The sequence below is a fragment of the Pteropus vampyrus genome, unplaced genomic scaffold, assembly GCF_000151845.1.
Source record: "Pteropus vampyrus isolate Shadow unplaced genomic scaffold, Pvam_2.0 Scaffold12, whole genome shotgun sequence".
Taxonomy (NCBI): domain Eukaryota; kingdom Metazoa; phylum Chordata; class Mammalia; order Chiroptera; family Pteropodidae; genus Pteropus; species Pteropus vampyrus.
This window is the reverse complement of record NW_011888793.1, coordinates 8,287,667-8,306,398: the sequence shown is the minus strand read 5'-3', so window position 1 is coordinate 8,306,398 and position 18,732 is coordinate 8,287,667. Positions and strand designations below refer to the sequence as shown.

The window sequence follows — 18,732 nt, the reverse complement described above, 5'->3', positions numbered from 1 at the left end:
TTCAGATAATGTTTATCCCCCTACATATATGCTTTTGAAATATATTTAAATGTATTTATATTTTGCTATCTATATCTGTATAACTATTCCTTTAGATTCACTACTAAGGTCATAGAAACCTAAGGGAAAATAATATAAATAAAATTAAGATTAATATGGTGTTTATGAGACTGATATCATACTAATGCCATGTAGGCTAATATTTTTAGGAGATATAGTGTGTAACAAATATGTACATAAGTTTACACACTATCACTTATGGTATAATTAAGAGGGGCAGAGGGAGGGAGGAAAAGAGGAAGAAGCAGGCTGACAGACTCACACCAATTAAACAAATTACAAACACTAAGTCCAGAAGTCCAGAGAGATTCCAATAGAATCTCTAACTGGGGACAGAGACTGCACCTTGATGACAGTAACAAATAGAATGGAGGCCTGTATTATGGCCAGAGTTTTAGAACTTTCGAATCTCACAGCTTTGGCAGGTTAAATTCATCAGTTGACAGGTGTGTGCTTGTGTTGGGATAACTAGAAAATATGGAGCCAGAGCAGTGAAATTCTCGCCCAGTCCAAGCTCTCTGGCTTTCCCAAATCTATTGCACAGATACCAATTTGTTTGCCTCTGTGCCCACTCAAGTCATGATATATTATTGCTTAATAAATGCAATATTACATAAGATTACATAATACTGTAATGCATTGCTTAAATATAAATTTAATTCTACATTTCGTTTCAGATAGAGCATGTCTATACGCATAATTTTAAAATCATTTTCCCTCAATATGTTTATCTTAGTTTAATTTATTTGCAAAATAATATATATCAAAAACTTTAATCTATTTCATTATACATTTCAAGCTATAATGTCTAAAAAAAGTCATATTTTAAAAGGTACCTTTTTCTGTATGATTATGCATTCCAACTTTTGGAAAACGAAGATTTCAAAGTTAAAAGCAATTATATATATTTACCAGGACACTATACTGATGAAACTAAAACCTACTGCATTTCAGGTATTTTATTTAAATATTAATGCCTGAATACATTTTTCTTTCTTCCAAATACACAAAATTGAATATTGTTGTACATAATTTTTTTTGGTAGAAAAAAAATGCTGAACTATTAGGTAACTCTCTAATTTCTCCAGACTAAATTTCCTTTCAGGGTTAGCATCCATTAGATTATTCATAGGATAATCTAAGATTGTGGATAAAAAGAGAAATGGATGGAGAGAGAGAGAGAAAGGAAAGGGGGAGGAAGGAAAAAGGGACTAAGCTTCCAATGATTTCCAGATAAATTAAATCCTATTTTTAAAAATCTGAAAGATTCAAGTTAAAATACTTTGTTATTAATATTTCATCTTTTTTTACAATAGCAAGTTATAATTTTAAACCTGGAGCAATTATTCAAAAAATATAAACAAATATATTAAATTTATTATAGTCTAAACAATTATCTCAAGATTGTTATTTGGTAAATAAATACTATTCTCATTCCTTTATATTTCAACTTAAGATAAAATGGGAAAATATTATCTAGAAAATTAATCAGTTTTGATCATTCAAAAGCAAATCTATAAAAAATATTTTGTTTACTTACTTCGTAATTCAGAAGAAATACCTTATCAATTTATGTGTAATTGCATAACTGCAGTAAATCACTATTATTTATTGAACACTCTTCTAGGAACTGGGAAAGTCATTTTTTTCCAGTTACCCACAGTTGGTTGACTTGTACCAATCTTCCCAGAGCTGGCAGTTGGTCTAAAGTCAAGACTGAACAGTAACCAAGTGTGAAAAAGCATAAGCTTATAGGAGAATTAGACACATGTTTCTATAATAGCTTTGTATTTCATAAGATTTCAGTGGGCAGCAGGAGTTTATTTTCCAAAATTTCTTTTATTATGTGTCAAAATTATTCATGATGTGACTATTGAATCAATTTCAAGGCCCCCCACAAAACCGAAATATTCTATAATGTTTTGATATCTTGTTTAAGTCAATTTTCTATGTCTGAAAGACAGAAAGATTTTAAAATGTAAACTTAATGTTTATTAGTCTACTTGCATTTGCTGGTAGATGAATTTGCTGACTTCTTTTATCAGAAGTCAAATTTTAAATGCAATAGAAAATATAATATGCATACCTAATTTGGACATTCTAAAATTTAAAGTTATCTGCTGAAATTTGACTTTTAATGTCAAAATATTTCTTTTTAATTATATATTTAAACTGATTATAGGTAGGATTACTCAAGCAACATTAATGGTGACCTGAATTTTTTTTTATTTTCATATCAATTCAAAGTCAGTATGTCCACTTAAAATAATGAGTTCTGAAGTATTAGCAGGACTTTAATATACTCCTTGACAAGGTATGAAAGTCACTAAGTTGTATATATGAATAATTTGTAGCATAGTATGTCTTTCCAATTATTAAGTTAATCTTTTTAACAATTTTAATAATAAAGTACTTTTTCAAGAATTCACTAGCTAAAACCAATAACGTAAGTCAGCTGCACAGTATTCTTTCCTCCTTCTTGTTTTATCTTATTATGGTCACTGGATCAAGATGAAAACATCAGAACTCAGTTAATCTAATTACAGTCTTTCCGCACAGGTGAAGAAAATGGAGAAAACAGTGTTTAGCCAGAAAATGAAGAATTGAAGCCTGAAATGATAACAATATGCATAGGAATGGGTTGTTGGTCTGAGTGGCACCTGGGTCTGAGCAATGAGGCATGGAATGAAAATGCAAGTAAGTGCTATCAGCATTAAGAGTCAGTTGAAAGGATAGTAGTGCAAATCAACAGGCAAAATGTTTCTCGGTAGGGCTTCCAGATTAGATATATGCAGGATGTCAGAAGTACACATAGACAATTATATAAGTAAAGTTAGAATGAAATCCATTTTTAAGTCTTTAACTAGCAAATGGAAAATAAGAGAAGAAATTACAAATAGGAAAACCTAAAATAATGCAATAGGGAGATTTGCAGGCAAATATATACCCAAAACAGCTTATGATAATTATTAAATAATTAAATTTTCAAGGAATCTGTGTAATGGAATGGTGGAAGAAATGATATAATATATAATATGAATCCTGATCAAAGAGCTAGTAAAAATAAAAATAAATAAATACATTTACTATTAATTTATTTAGTTATATATACCAAATAGTTACAAATACACTTTTCAATCTACCACTATCAACCAGAAGTGTAAAAATTGTATGCATGTATTTTTTGCTAAAATATAATAGACTGCTTTGTTTATTTCTTAGTAAATTTTTCTTTTTTATTTAATTTTACAAGTAAGCTTGTATCTTTGTTACTGGACAAATGATCACTTGAACTTTCTAAACAGACTGCTACACTCTGTAGATCAATGGCCAAAAATACTAAAATGGGTCTTTGTTATTGTGATTAATAGTCTGAAATTAAGGTTCAGTATTATTTGCTGCTTTAATGGCCTAACCTTAAGTTCTCCTCCCCACTCTGTTTCTGTAGAAAACAACCTTTCTTATCAAATGGACCAAAGGCAGTTCTTACTTATCTCTGAGTAGCAGGTTTCAATATCCTGCCAGCTCATAGATCATTCAAACAAGCCAATCATGTACTCCATGGTTATTTATTCACTCTAGTTTTGCATATGGACACCTTGTAGCCCCTTGTAGCATGCAGTGTCTTCTCAGGCTGTAATTTTATGACTAATAAACAGTTGTTGATCTCATCTGTCCAGAGTTGGCTGTCATATTTTAGCCATCCTCATTATTCTATGGTAGGAATCCCTCCCATACCAATGGGATGAAGAGGAAGTAATTAAAACAGTGATTAATAGTGGCTCAAACAATAAATATTGGAAAATTTAATTATTTCATATAGCAAGAAGACAGAAGTAGTCTTTTCATAGCTGTTTCACCATCTGAACACAGTGATTACGGACCTAAGCTCTTTCAAGTATCTCCAGCATTAAATCAACTATCTATGGACCTGCTAAAAGCTTCATTTTACTTTTTTTTTTTTTTATCTTTGCTGTCTTTAATATGAGAAATTTATATCCAGACTTGTTGTTTTATCATTGTGGCTACTGGCATCATCATGTTCTCACATCACTACACTCTGTTGTAAACTGCACATGAGCCAGATAAGGAAGGAATGCTGTTCTTTTTGCACCTTTAACTCAGAAAGAAAATTTGTCTTAAAATCTATCACAGTTTCCATTCTAAGCAGTGAGGACAAATGGCATTTTAGGACTGTTAAGTAAGCAACAAATAGGATCTACCATAATTTGATTGCCTCAAATTTCACACTGTTGTCTGAATTGTATAAATTTGGCTAACAATACAAAAGATGTATCAACTTTACCTTTTTTAAGAGAATTTACATTGAAGAAATTTCAGAAGTTAATTTCTGTTTCCAACATTAACTTTTGATGAATTTATATAGCATCATTTTCTGAAAGCAGAAAGATTATTTCAATTTTTGTTTTTATGGTTTTAAAAATAGAAAAGGGAGAAGAAACATTCATTAGTTATGTTTAACATCATTATATTTTATTCTAGTCTGTATAGAATTTAAATTTTCTTATAATCCATACTTCTTCATTAATAAAAGATAATTTTTGTTTAATGTTAAATACTTCATATTTTTGCTTAATGTCTTATCTTTTAATTATAAGGCTACATACTAGATTGGTGAACAAGAGCAATATCTTTGGTTCCTCATGACTTTTTAGTTCCTGTAGTCAGTCTTTCCAAAAGTCTCACTAGGATTTACAACCCTGGGTCTCAAGTCATATCATTGCAATGAATCCTCATTTTGACTTTAATCTAGTTTGCTTTAGCTTCTTTCTTGGAATTGAAGGAGACTCACAAGAGAAAACAGAAAAGAACAGTACAAACCGAATTCAGATTTACAAAAGTCAAAAGATGAATGAGTTTTATATTTTTGGAAATATCAATTTTTATTTACACTTACAAATATGCGTAGTTTGTTTATTTGTTTGTTTGTTTTTTACTACAGATTGCACTGGATATATTCTGCTCAATGTTTACTTTATATTTCCCAATTGGCATGGGAAAACATCTATGTAGATCCAGATCAGTCATATGTAATCTGGTCATTATAGAATCTGAATATAAAATCTGAAATTAATTACAAAAAGCAATTTTCACAATAATTGGAGAAATGCTCATGCATATTTATTACTTTGAGTTCTTCGAAGATTATTCTTTTCACATTTCTCTACTTCTTAGAAACTATGAAATTTGCAGGATAAAATGAAAAACAGTGAATATGCCAAATATGTAATGGTGATATAAACACTCCTTTTTATATTCCTTAATACTTCATTTTCAATCTTTTTCCAGAGAAGCAATCAACTGACATATATAATATTCCAATACATTTTATGCACTGAAAAGTTGGCATATTTGGCACTCAACTGTGTCAGATTTTCACAAGCTTCCAGATTTTTAAACATATCACTGACAATGGATTTTCAGGAAGCAGTCCACTGCCATAAATCGTGTTCTTTTAATAATATAATATTAGTTGGCTGGTCTACGGTCATGCTACCCTGAACAAGCCCGATCTCGGAAGCTAAGCAGGGTCGAGCCTGGTTAGTACTTGGATGGGAGACCATCTAGGAAGACCAGGCGCTGTAGGCATAAAAAATAAAAAAAATAAGGGATTGTAAACTGACAAGGTCCTTGCAATCTGTGATGTCAACCAAGGATTGCCTTGCCTAAAAAAAAAAAAAGAAAAGATTAGTTTGGGTGAGCAGACTTGGATTTTAGAATTAGTTTCAGGTTCATTTTAAGAAATCAGCAGTTATTTAATACTTTAATTCTTGACATCTATGTGAAACATGCTGAAGATGATATAAAAAATAGAGCTATAAAATCAGGTAATCATAAATACACTCCTTACTTTTTCTACTAGAGATATCAGACCTCAAGAAATAGAATAAGAATCAGTTATGTTTTGAGTTGAAATAAATTATGAATCAGTTTTATATGATAATACGATATTGAATACAGAGCATTTATTCAAATTAATTGATGAAAGACATCTCCACTGATCAAAAACTACCTCTCTCCAACATCATTGTCTGCTGCTCTCAGTCTTAAACTTAATAGTTCACAGTCCTGCTGAACAGAAATGGCTCAGAATTCTCTATACACAGAGAGTGCTGTTGCAGGCCTGTACCTGTGCACACACTGCCCTCTTCCTCTGGCCATTTAACCAGAGCCTTTCTTTAATACATCTACCAACACTTCCCCAACACGTCAGGTAATGCATGTTTTCTCTAGTCTCCCATAATACTCCTTACCTAGCTTTGTCACATCAGATAATATATTATAATAATCTTTTGTGCCTATTTCACCTGAATGTTTGGTAGGTCTCTGAAGATATTGGCTATTTTCTTCTGCCCAGTCTTGTAATCCCCTGCAAATTCCTGGGCTTCTGTTGATCCTTATTGTGATACCAAAGAAAAATTATATCCCCACTTCTTCGCTGCATTCCTGGTTTAGGTGACAGCTTCCACGATTCCAATATCTGCTCCTAGTTAAAGGAGATAAAAGAATGCTGCCTTCCCCTGAGAGTAATCACACAAGACATCATCTCCCTTCTTTGGTTTTCCTTCCCAATCACAAGTATTCTGGGCAGGGCTAACTTAGGTGCACTCTGATTTTGCATTCTAACCTCTGCAAAGCTACCCAATGGCCCCCCTCCCAGAGCACCAAAGTAATCATCATAATCATTTTCCTCGCAGTTAAATTTACTGGTGACTCCATGAGTACATGAAGTTTTTAGTTATAAATATTGATGTTCCTTCCAACATTAATCTTTCACTTTGTCAGCAAAACTCAGTATTCCATTTTTATACTCTCATTTTGGCAGGAAAGGCAAAAAGGTGACAGGTTCCTCTACCTTTTTAGCCAGTACTGGAAGATAATCAAAGCCTTCTAGAATTATGAAAACACATCTTTGGGGTCTTACTAAAAATAAAACAAAGCAAAAGATAGCACCATCACCACTGGCTAGCAGAGTGTGGTGTCTTGCATACATCACTGTTAGAGTAATAGCTTCTCACTCAGAAACTTCAACTTAAATTCTTATTTAAAAATATCTTAGGGTCCCAATTCTGTAGCATTTTTCTAGTTGATAGATATGACAATGTATATAATAAATCATAAATATCTTGAGAATTGATTGGCATGTAGTAAAAGATGGAGAAGAAAAAAATGCAGCAAGTGAAAAATGTCCTTTTGGTCATTTGCCTGAAGAAGGCATTACTGGAACTATGGCTTAGCCAAATAAAGGGACTGATCAACCAGTTTCCTGGAGGATCAAAGAACATCATCAGAAATAAAATTAGATGTCTAATATGGATACTTTGCTAGATTTTCCTTTCAAAATAGTGCCACATGAGTTTGGGATGAACACTTTAATATGCCACTTGGGGTGGTTAGGTTCGCAACTGCTTTGTAAAAAATGTGAATCTAATGAACTCTGACACATTTGTTTCACTAAATGGATTATGACATATCAATTCACTCAAAAATTACTTGAGACAAGAACAAATAGATTGACCTTTTAAAATAGTTTACCATTTAATTACGCACCAAACGGTGGTCAAATGTATAGTAGAACGTGCCTTATTTTGGGTTTATAGAATGTTTTCTTATTAGACTAGAATTATAAACTTTAGGTAAGAATAGCTTTCTCATATATCAGGGAGTACGTGATATCAATCTGACTTATTACTGGTGATGAAAATTTTAATCCTTTGGTTAAGGTACTATCAAGTTAAAAGGTAATAAGGTAAAATTTAAAAATTTCCCATGCCATACCACATTCATTAGAAGCAAGTCACTAAGCCAGCTTATACTCAAGGGCAGGGTAATTAAGCTCTACCTCTTCAAAGGAGTATCGAAGAATTTGGAATGTATGTTAAATCTGTTATAGTAATTAATACATATTTGGAGGGAGATACTTTGATGTTTTACAAATATCTTGCTTCTTAAATTTTTGTACATTCACAAATGTGATTTTCTGGCAACAATCATTACTGTGTTGACATAGTAGTTGTTTTCCATTTACCTCATTCCTTTACATTTATTATTAGACTTATTCTGTAAGGAAGATTGTCCCTTCACCTGTTTATTTATTTGTTTAATCATTTATTTATATCATATGGACTCATAAGCATTTATTTTATTCTTTGGATTATACACCAATACTACAGTTTATTAATTAATTATTTTATTTACTTATTTGCTCAAATTCTTCCTGCTTAAACCAATGGCAGTTCTTTCATGTTGGTGCCTGTGCCTTTTTGACATGGCATTGTTTGTTTGTTTTGCCCATAGATATTTTGGTAGAGCAAAATACTCCAGACTCTTCAAGACTCAGTCTCATTACTTAAAACTATTAACATAGTAATAGCACACTGAGAATGAAAAAAGCAGCTCTGACAACCAGGAGCTTGTGTGGCAGGAACAGCTGGGTCTTGGTAAACTTGTGATGAACAATCTTACAGATCACTAAGTTCAGAAAAAGTCACTTTATGACAGTGATGAAGGGAGTCCAGTACCAGAACACTTCTTAATCATGACTGAGAACAAATTTAAAACAAGAGTGCTATGCAAACAATAAAAATTACCAAACATACCTTCCCTGGATAACTTGAGTTACTTCTGCTTCTTAACCACTTGGAACTTTAGTCTTCTTTCATTTTTCCAGCTTCATCAACAAGGTTCCTTAAGGTATCCAATCATAGAATCACCTCTGCTTCTTGACAATTACCAATCCAGAGTAACCTTCAATTCTTGGATTCTTTCCCAAAATCACCTTACACAAGACCAGATCCTGAAATAAGCTCCTTTAAGCACCTCCTTCAAGGTACTTCATGGTTTCTCACAGGGAGCCATCTCCTTAATGTTGGAATTGTCAAGAAACGATATTATTTATGGCTTTGTTCCTGGTGTAATTTGATAGTTAAGCATCAACAGTTGTAACAGTTGTAACATAGAGATATGGTAAAAATTAATTAAGGTGATACCAAGAAAAGTTTAGCATTGGGGCTACTATATGATAAACACTCATACTTTAAAATAACTGACTTTCCAGTTGAAACAGTTTATTTGAGGGAAGCAGTATGTTCTATTTCTTAGTGTATCTGATGTAAAATAATATGCTTGGAAAATAATAGATGTTCTATGAATATTTATTGAATGATTCAAATATTAAATCAAATTCTAATACTTAAACATTAATAATTTAAAACTTTAGAAATTATAAAAGAACATAACAAAGAGCCTATGTGTAATATAGAAAAGAGTAGGTAAAGAATAAGATGGCAACAATACAACTATGGAATAAAATAGAATTTAATCTTTAAAATGACTATAAAGAAGACTATTTAGATGCTCTCAGTAATGTCGCTTCAAGTAAAGGCAATTGAACATTTGTTTTCCATTTCTTATTAGGTGATATATTGAAAGAGTATTAGCTATAGACTTATACTATAGGGTCCCTGAAGAATTGTTTTCTAACTCACCCTCCCACATCAAGTTCTTATTCCATACTGGGATAGTCTCTTTCAAGACCCATGAGCTATAAATCATGATTGGTTTCCTTTGAGCTCCTTCATGGCTTTATTCCCAATGCAAGTTTTAATGCAAATTTTGGCTAAATCACTTCTGGATCCAACATTATTTTCTCGAGATTCCAGACTATCATTAAATTTGTTAGATTAAACAACTTTTGGCCCCTGGGATAGCATTTGGTACACTAGAGCAGACTTTCTCTATTAAACTAATGATGCACTAAATGGCACACTGATGACCTGAAAGAATAAATGTGTCTCCTTGAGAACAGGACTTCTAACTAGGGAGAAACTTGGACATTAAAGAAAAAGATGGCTCATTAATGCTCAGCCATCAACTACACAAATCAATAATCTAAGAACCAGAAGTTGTCTTTATGTAGTGAGGTATCAATGCATTATTAATATTCTTTTAAAATATTGATAAGGCTCATCTTGTCAGCTGATTAAAGCACTGTTTTTACTAAGTAAATACAAAAGAAAGAGTAAATTTCTAGTGTATTCCCATCAATTGATTAGCTTATAGACTGATTTCCTAGCATTATCTTTAATTAAAGGCCTATTTGGTAGTATGGGCAGTCCTATTTGTAAACATTAATTTGCTTTTACAATTCTTTTCACCTCCAAATCTCTATGTATAAAAAGAAGATCAATTTCTCTGGCTTTGAAAAGTTATACCCATATACATATATTTAAAATTTATAGTTAAATTGAATAAAACTATGAATAAGTATTTCTTGCTGAAGTTGAAGTTTTTTGTTTTAATTTCTCAATTAAGTAGTTGACAGATTAACTGGGTTATAATCATACAAATTATTGAGAATGTACTATATGACAACTATTTTTTAACTTTTCATTATTAATTATAGACTCACAGAAATTTGCAAAAATAGTATAAAGATACTCCTGTACCCTTCACTCAGATTCCCCCAATGGTAATGTATAACTATAGTATAATATCAAAACCAAGAAATTGACATTGGTATATGGATATACCATTAACTAAACCACAAACATTATTTAGTTCCACCATTTTTTAAAACTTGTATACCTTTTTGTGGTTTCTCTGTGTGTGTATAAACAATTCTATTCATTTCTATGCTATATAAATTTTTGTGTAACCACAGCCACGATCTCTTTTGAGAAGTTTAGAGAGATTTAATATGATAGTTAAATAAATGTACTAAAACTGTATCTAAAGCTATCAATACTGTGGAAAATTAGTAAAAATTGATCTTAGCATAGCATTAAGATAAGAACTAAATTATATGGCTACATATTCAATATATTAGGAAGAAAATGCTTGACAAATGTGTCTGACCTCTTGGAATATGATAAGAGCATAAAAATTAATAGCAAGATAAATTTATATATGTGTGTGTGTATATATATGAGAAAAGGTTTTCATAATGATATATTACGTATGTTTAAAGTACAAACTTGTCAGTGACAAATAGTTTTATCATTTTTAATAAGCTTTATTTTTAGACCAGTTTTAGCTTCACAGAAAAATTGAGCAGAAAGTAAAAGATTTTCCTCTGCTCCCACACATAGCTAGCCTTGCCCATTATCAACAGCCATCACCAGAATGGTACATTTGTTACAGTTGTTGTACCTACATTGACACATCATTAATACCCAGAGTCCATAGCTTATGTAAGATTGTAAGATTTTACACTTGGTATTGTGTATTATACGGGTTTGGACAAATGTATAATGACATGTACTCACCATTATATCATACAGAATAGTTTCACTGCCCTAAAAATCCTCTGCTCTCTGCCTATTCATTCCTCCCTCTCCACTAAACCCTGGCAACCATGGATTTTATTGTCTCTATGGTTTTGCCTTTCTAGAAAACCTAGATGAACTAATGTTTGGCAATGACTTTTAGATAAAACACCAAAGTTACAATTCATGAAATAAATAATTGACAAACTGAACTTTATTAAAGTTAAAAATTTCTACTGTGCAAAAGACACTGTCAATAGAATGACAATACAAACTGGGAAAAAAAATACTTGAAAAAGACACATCTGATAAAGGACTATGATACAAAATGTACAAAGACCCTTAAAATTCAACATTAAGAATACATACACACACACACAAATTAAAAATAAGACAAAGACCTTAACAGAACAGACACCTCACTGGAAAAGATGTATGGAAGGCAAATAAGCATATAAAAAATGCTCCACATTATATATCATCAGGGAAATGCAAACTAAAACAATAAGATGCCACTACACACCTATTAGAAGGTTCAAAATCTGAAACACTGACGACACCAAATGTTGATGAAGATGTGGAGCGACAGGTGCTCTCATTCACTGCTGGTAGGAATGCAGAATGGTACAGCCACTTTGGAAGGTAGTTTGGTAATTTCTTACAAAACTAAAAATACTCTTACCACACAATCCAGCAGTTATACTCCTTACTATTTACCCAAAGTCGTTGAAAGTTTATATTCACACACAAACACATACACACACATGCACACACATGCACATGCACACACATGCACACAAAACCTGCACATAAATGTTTATAGAAGCTTTATTCATAGTTTTCAAAATGTAGAAGCAACCAAGATGTCCATTGTGAATAAATAGACTGTGAATGGATGAATAAACTATGGCACATTCAGACAATGGAATATTATTTAGCAATAAAAAGAAATGAGTTTTCAAGCTTCAGAAATATATAAAAGAATCTTAATTGCATATTACTAAGTGAAAGAAGACAATGGGAAATATCTATATACTTTATAATTCCAACTGTATTCACAAAATGGAAAAGGCAAAATAATTTTATAATATAATAATTGATATTTAAATTCCTTTCAGAAAAAACTAGTGTTTTTGGGGGGAGAGAGGGTGTTATAAATGACCAGAAGGAACATTCAGTTTCTCTAAATACTAGCTTTTGAGACAAAACACATACAATATCCCATAATCAAGGTAAAAAAGAACAACTAAATTTTTCAGAATTGATGTTAGAAGTTATGAATATAAATATCAACTTTAAACAAAATGGAAAGAAATGTTTCCTTTTCCTCTCTCCCCAAATGTTCATACTTAATGCCAACAAAACACTCTTGGCTGGAACTAATTAAAAGTACATGCCAAAAAACTAAAAATAAGTTAAAGCTATGCCATTATAGAAGATCTCTTTAGGAGCATTATTAAAATAAGAATATCTTACAAAGGAAGTCACATAATCAGTCATCGTAAATCAGGCGAACTAGAAGTTAAACAAATCAGTGGAGCAAGAAGAAACCAAGATTTCTAGAAAGACTTAATTAGCATTACCTTTTTAAATTTTCCAGCTTTCTTAGTCTTCACCATAAGTAAATGTGATTATTTCTGTTAAAGCTGGATATCCTTTTACCTTTTACTTTTTATTAGGAATAAAAAAAAAAAGATTAGATATTTAATTGAGAAATGAAGTACAGGGATAAAGAGTATTAAATAGTAAAAGTGAAATTTTTTCTCTAAAGATTATATCTTTAGAGGGAGCAAGATTGTATTTATATTGTGACAGTACAGTTAATGAAATGTACATGTGACCGCACACAATTTGGCAAGATGGTTCACAACAGGCTATGTTTATAGTAAAATATTTCTTTCAGAAGGAAATTGTAACCCATCTAAACTTCCATGAAACACATTCCTTGACAGTTTTTATATAAATTTAAAAGAAACTGTATTCATTTTGCATGGCTGTACAACAAGTTATCACAACGTTTCTTAAAACAAACATTTATTATCTTACCATGTCATGAGTCATAAATTGAGCATGGGTTAGCTGAGTTATCTGCCCAGTGTTTTACAGCCTGAAGTAAAGATGGTGGCTGGAGCCATATTCTCATCTAAATGTTAGGGTCCTCTTTCAAGCTCACTGTTGTTGACAGAATTAATTTTCTTATGGTTGTAGAATTGAGGTCCTGTTTTCTGTCTAGCTATCAACTGGGAACCACTCTTAACCATTCTTGCTGAGTTTCTAAACATGTGCCCCCTCCTTTCAAAATATGGCAGTTTATTTTGTCTTCCAGACCTGTGGGAGAACACATCTCATACTTGGCTCTCTTTTTAAAAGGCTCATCTGATTAGGTCAGGCCCAAACAAGGTAATCTTGCTTTGATTAACTCAAAGTCAACTAAGTAATGATATTCCATTATATTCACTGGCCCTTATCACACTCAAGGGGAGTGGATTATATTATACAGAACATGTGTACCATGGGTGGGAATCCTGGGGGGGCATCCTAGAATTCTGCTTATCTTAACCACTGAGGAAATAATTGAGAATGATAGAATAATTTTTAAAAAATGGATGAAGTGATACAAGAAAACTGAATGTAAAAATTTATCTTTTCACACATGAAGCAAAGTGGTATAAGTAACCAAAATGAAATGACTATAAATGTTGCAAATCCATTTAATAACATTTTATACAGATAATATTTGATGATGTGGAAAACTTTACAGGGTATAAAACCAAGTAAAATATGATTTTTTCATAATAGAATCTACTGTAAAAAGCAGTGTTTATATCTGGGATATTAAAAATTATTAAAATGTCTCTTCTTTGTGCTATTTTGTGTGGCTCTGAATTTTCCAATATAATATATTATTTTTATAACTAGAAAAAAATAAACATTATAAAAGTAAAGCTCATATACTTTAACAGAAATAGTCAATTTTTAAGAGATGTATGTATTACACATAGCATTAAAAATTGGGACAGTAAATTTGTCAGTAAATTATATCAAATAAAAGTATAAATATAGACATCGCAGTAAGCATAAGAGGCAGTTATTAGAATTCTTCAGAGATGTCTATGGCCATACCACCCTGAACGTACCCGATCTCATCGAAATTCTTCAAAAAGTTTAGAATCCTTATCTTCGAAAATTGCTTCAACCTGGCAAAGCAAATAACTATAAGCTTAGAAATAGAAATTAGATTTTAAAATTCTTAAATTCAATAGAAAACAATTTTTATATGAAGTTTTGGATGAATCGATAATTAATAGAAAAGGCAATTCTTAATTGATTTTTCTTGTTATTGAAGAAACACTGGTAGAATATATAAGCAGGACTTTTGAATTAAGTACAAATCACAAAACCAATTTTGGTTTCCATATGACCTCTCCAAGTTACAGGAAATGTCAGAGGAAATATTAAATGTCATTGTATAAATTTACATTTAAAATTAAATTGAGACCTGCACAAAGCTAATCTGTGTGAAGAGTTAAATATTTTTAGAAAAAATATTCCCTGAGAATTATCAACTCTAGATGTATCATTATATTTCTAAATAATTTACCAGAAATTTTCCCAGTATTGTCACATCCTATAAAATACTCTTAGACTACTAAAAGTTGTAGCGGCAGAAAAATCTATTTCAAAATGAAAAATTATCAAAAATTATTTGTAACATTGTAATAATTGTGAAGGGGCGATGTTGCTTTCAGCAATATTGATTGAAAATAAAGTTGCTAAAATATAAATTCTGATAAATTAATTAATAAAACTGTAAAAAAGTGAGTCAGAAAAATCTTGCGATCAATTAAGAGATCACCTTAGTATTGTTATTTATATTATTAAATAAAATTATGACAAAACATTTTTTGTAACTTGTAAGTTATGTCATTTCAATTTTGTGAATTAGTGATATTACTCCTATTATGTTTATAAGTAATAAATATTTTTGTGTGAGAAATCTTTATATTTCAGCACCTTTAGTAGCACTTTTTACCTGCTTTGGGAACAAAGGGCTTTATATTTTCATTTTATACTAGACAGTGCAGTATATGTAATCAGCCATATCAATAGTTTACAATCCATTACCAGTATTATTTATTCTGATGATCAAATTTTCCAAAATGTAGTCAGTGAGAGTCCCTCTCAGCAGGCTTCTGTATCATTTGACATGTCCACAATAATCAAATACATAGTGACTCAAAATCAATTAGTGGTAGCCCAGGATTGGTTATGGTGAAGGAGCAGGAATGGAGTGACTGCTGAGTAGGGAGTTTCTTTCTGGGATGATGAAAATATTCTAGAGTTAGATAGTTGTGATGGTTGCACAACTCTGTGAAGATGCTAGAAACTCACTGAATTACACACTTTAAAATAGTCAAGTGTATGGTTTATACATTATATTTTAATAAAGTTAAAAATTAACTTTGTACTTGGAAAGATTGCTCGATATTATAATAAAAGATCTTTTTAGTTCCATTTCTCCATTGGGCCTCTCCATTCCCAATATGCACGCTCTCCTTACCCCACTATGTCTCCAACATCATGCTCTGGCTTACTGTAAATCTTTAGTCTACATTCTCTACTCCTGTACATCAATACGTAGGACTGCTATGTAGGTTTTTCAGGCTCTGTCTAAATATAATTATTTCACATGTCCTGATGGTTCCTCTGAATCATGTCATGATAAGTTAAAAGTAAAGACATTGATATTTGAGCTATGTGATTTCTTTACTGTGAAACTACCAGTTGGTCCCAGTATCTGCAACATAACACCTCAATAGTCATTCTAGTTTTCTCATTTTCTCAGTGTTCTGTGAACTCCCTTCTTTCTGCTCACTACAGGGGATTAATTTCATACTAGGAAACTGACGAAATATGTATGTATTTTGAGGAAACTTGGAGCCAAGTTTGTTACTGTCAGAAAAGGGAGAGACAGATGTAAAAATGGAGAAAACTAGAATCAATATTAAGGTTTTCTATTGCATTGCCCTAGCACTCACATGGCGCTTCTGCCACACCCTGAATGCATACTGTCCTCATCCCATTGACACTCTTGGGCCTCTCTGCTTTGGGTCACCATAAATACTGTCATCCCTTATGAATAACCTCCTTACTCTGCCTATGTTTAAACATTGTGTACTAAATCGATTCCTCGTAAAATGCCCGCCTCATCTCACTTAAGGCTGCGCGGAGCTGCTGCATTCTTCTGCACGTTCACTCTCCTATTCAGACTTCAGGATCCCACAACAACCCCTGCATTTCCCTCCTCCCCACCACCACGTGGTCCAGGGTGGTTTTAAAAGTGGTTTATGACTGTGGATCTCTTTACATAAGTGAACAGGAAGAATCAGAAATTACGGTGGGAGGCAGGGGTGGTAAACTCTTGGCAGATATATGACTGCTGCTGGTAATGATAAATTCCGGAACATGAGTGAGAGTGTTGTCACCATAATAGAGAGCAGGTGTTATTTGTGATAAAACTATTAGAACAACAGGTATATAAATTGTCAAGGGCAATGTCAGAGGAACATATAAAAAGTTGTCAAGAATATCAATTGTCTGTAAAGATTTATTTGTATTGTCTTTGACCTCTGAACTTGAGTTATTAAAGGCAGAAAGAGATAATAAGCATTCATTTGAGGTAAAATATTTGATTTTGTCTCAATTTCTGAAATATTTATCTATACTAAAGAAATTACAAAACCTCTTATATGTTAATTAATTATATAGACGCAAAACACAATTAGACTATAAACCACAGACTTAAAATAGACTATAATGAACATGCAGTTTATAATGGTTGATTAGTTACTCTTTTGAATGTAATTTAAATATAATGAAAAATAAGAAACAAAAATTAATTCCGTTAGAATGTGTTTGAAATTATAGTTTTTATTGGTTGAGTCCACATTGATAATAAATAATACCATGCTGTTTAATTACTTGGAGAGACACTAGCTATTTAAAATAGATATTTCATGACTCTGATAATTACAAGGAACAAATATATTTTAGGATTGTTTAACAGTTATTTATTTAGCAAATGAAAATAGATTTTATATATATAGTAAATTTAAATAGATAAAGAGGTAGAGATAGATTTGGATATAGTAGAGTTTAGAAGTAGATCTAGTCTAGACTTCCCTAATAAAGCTCTAAATCATTTCTTGGTAGAATTTATTTTAAAAATAAATTTAAATATTATAAAAATATGTTAACAAAGTTCCTAAACATTGGCATTTCAGTAAAAAGGAAACCATAGACAGAGATTAATTTTACCTATTTAAAAAACACATAAACAGAAGAGGGCTTGCTAATATTATCTCCCCTTTAATCCTGAGTATTTAGTATTTTGATGCCACTGTAAATGGTATTATTTTAAAAAAACAAAAAACTTATTTTTTATTCGTTCATTGATAGCACCAGAAATAGTGTATTTTTGTATGTTGATTTGTAACTGCAATAATGCAAATCTCACTTGTTAATTTTAGTCATTTTTTGTAAATTATTGAAGATATTTTAATATGCAACAATGTTTTCTATGAATTAGTACACTCCATTTCCAGTCATGACAGTTTTTCTTTCTTTTTTTTTCTTATTGTACTGCCTAGGAAGCCAGTAAAATGCTAAACAGAATGATGAAAGCAGAAATCCTTACCTAGTTCCAGATTCTAAACAAAAACATTTAGATTTTTATTTCCATGTATGATATCAGCTCATATTTTTTCATAAGTGCCCTTTATTAAGTTACAGAAATTTGTTCTCTTCCTTTTTATTGGAAGTTTTATCAAAATGCAGTATTGAAATTTGCCAAATATCTTTTCTGAACTATTGAGATTATTACTTGATTTTTCTCTTTTATTTTATTAACAGGGTGAATGAATTACACTGTTACTTTTTAAATATTAAAAAAATCACTGTATATTTTGGTGGCATACCAACTTGTTCTACATGTGTTATTCTTTTTATTAATGTTAGATTTGTTTTGTAAAATCATCTCATTGAACATCTCTTAATCTGTTTGGATGGCTATAATGAAATTCCATAGATTGAATGGTTTATTAACAACAGAAATTTATTTCTCATGTTTCTGGAGGCTAGAAGTCTGATATCTGGGTCTCAGCTGGTGGGGTGACAGCCCAATTCTGGTCTAACTTCTAGCTGTAACCTCGCATGTTTTAAGGGGTTATGGAGCTTTCTCAGGTCACTGTTATAAGGCCAATAATTCCATTTATAAGGGCTCCACCTTCATGACATAACCACCTCCCAAAGGCCTCAGGTATTTCATCGTTTTGTGTGTTAGTTTTCAGCATATGAATTTTTAGAAATATACAAACATTCAGAC

At 31.5% G+C, this 18,732-nt stretch overlaps 1 pseudogene; it reads left to right on the top strand.

Moving 5' to 3' along the window:
* The first annotated feature begins 5,561 nt into the window (after positions 1-5,561).
* LOC111732897 lies at positions 5,562-5,670 on the top strand (annotated as a pseudogene).
* The last annotated feature ends 13,062 nt before the right edge of the window (positions 5,671-18,732 follow it).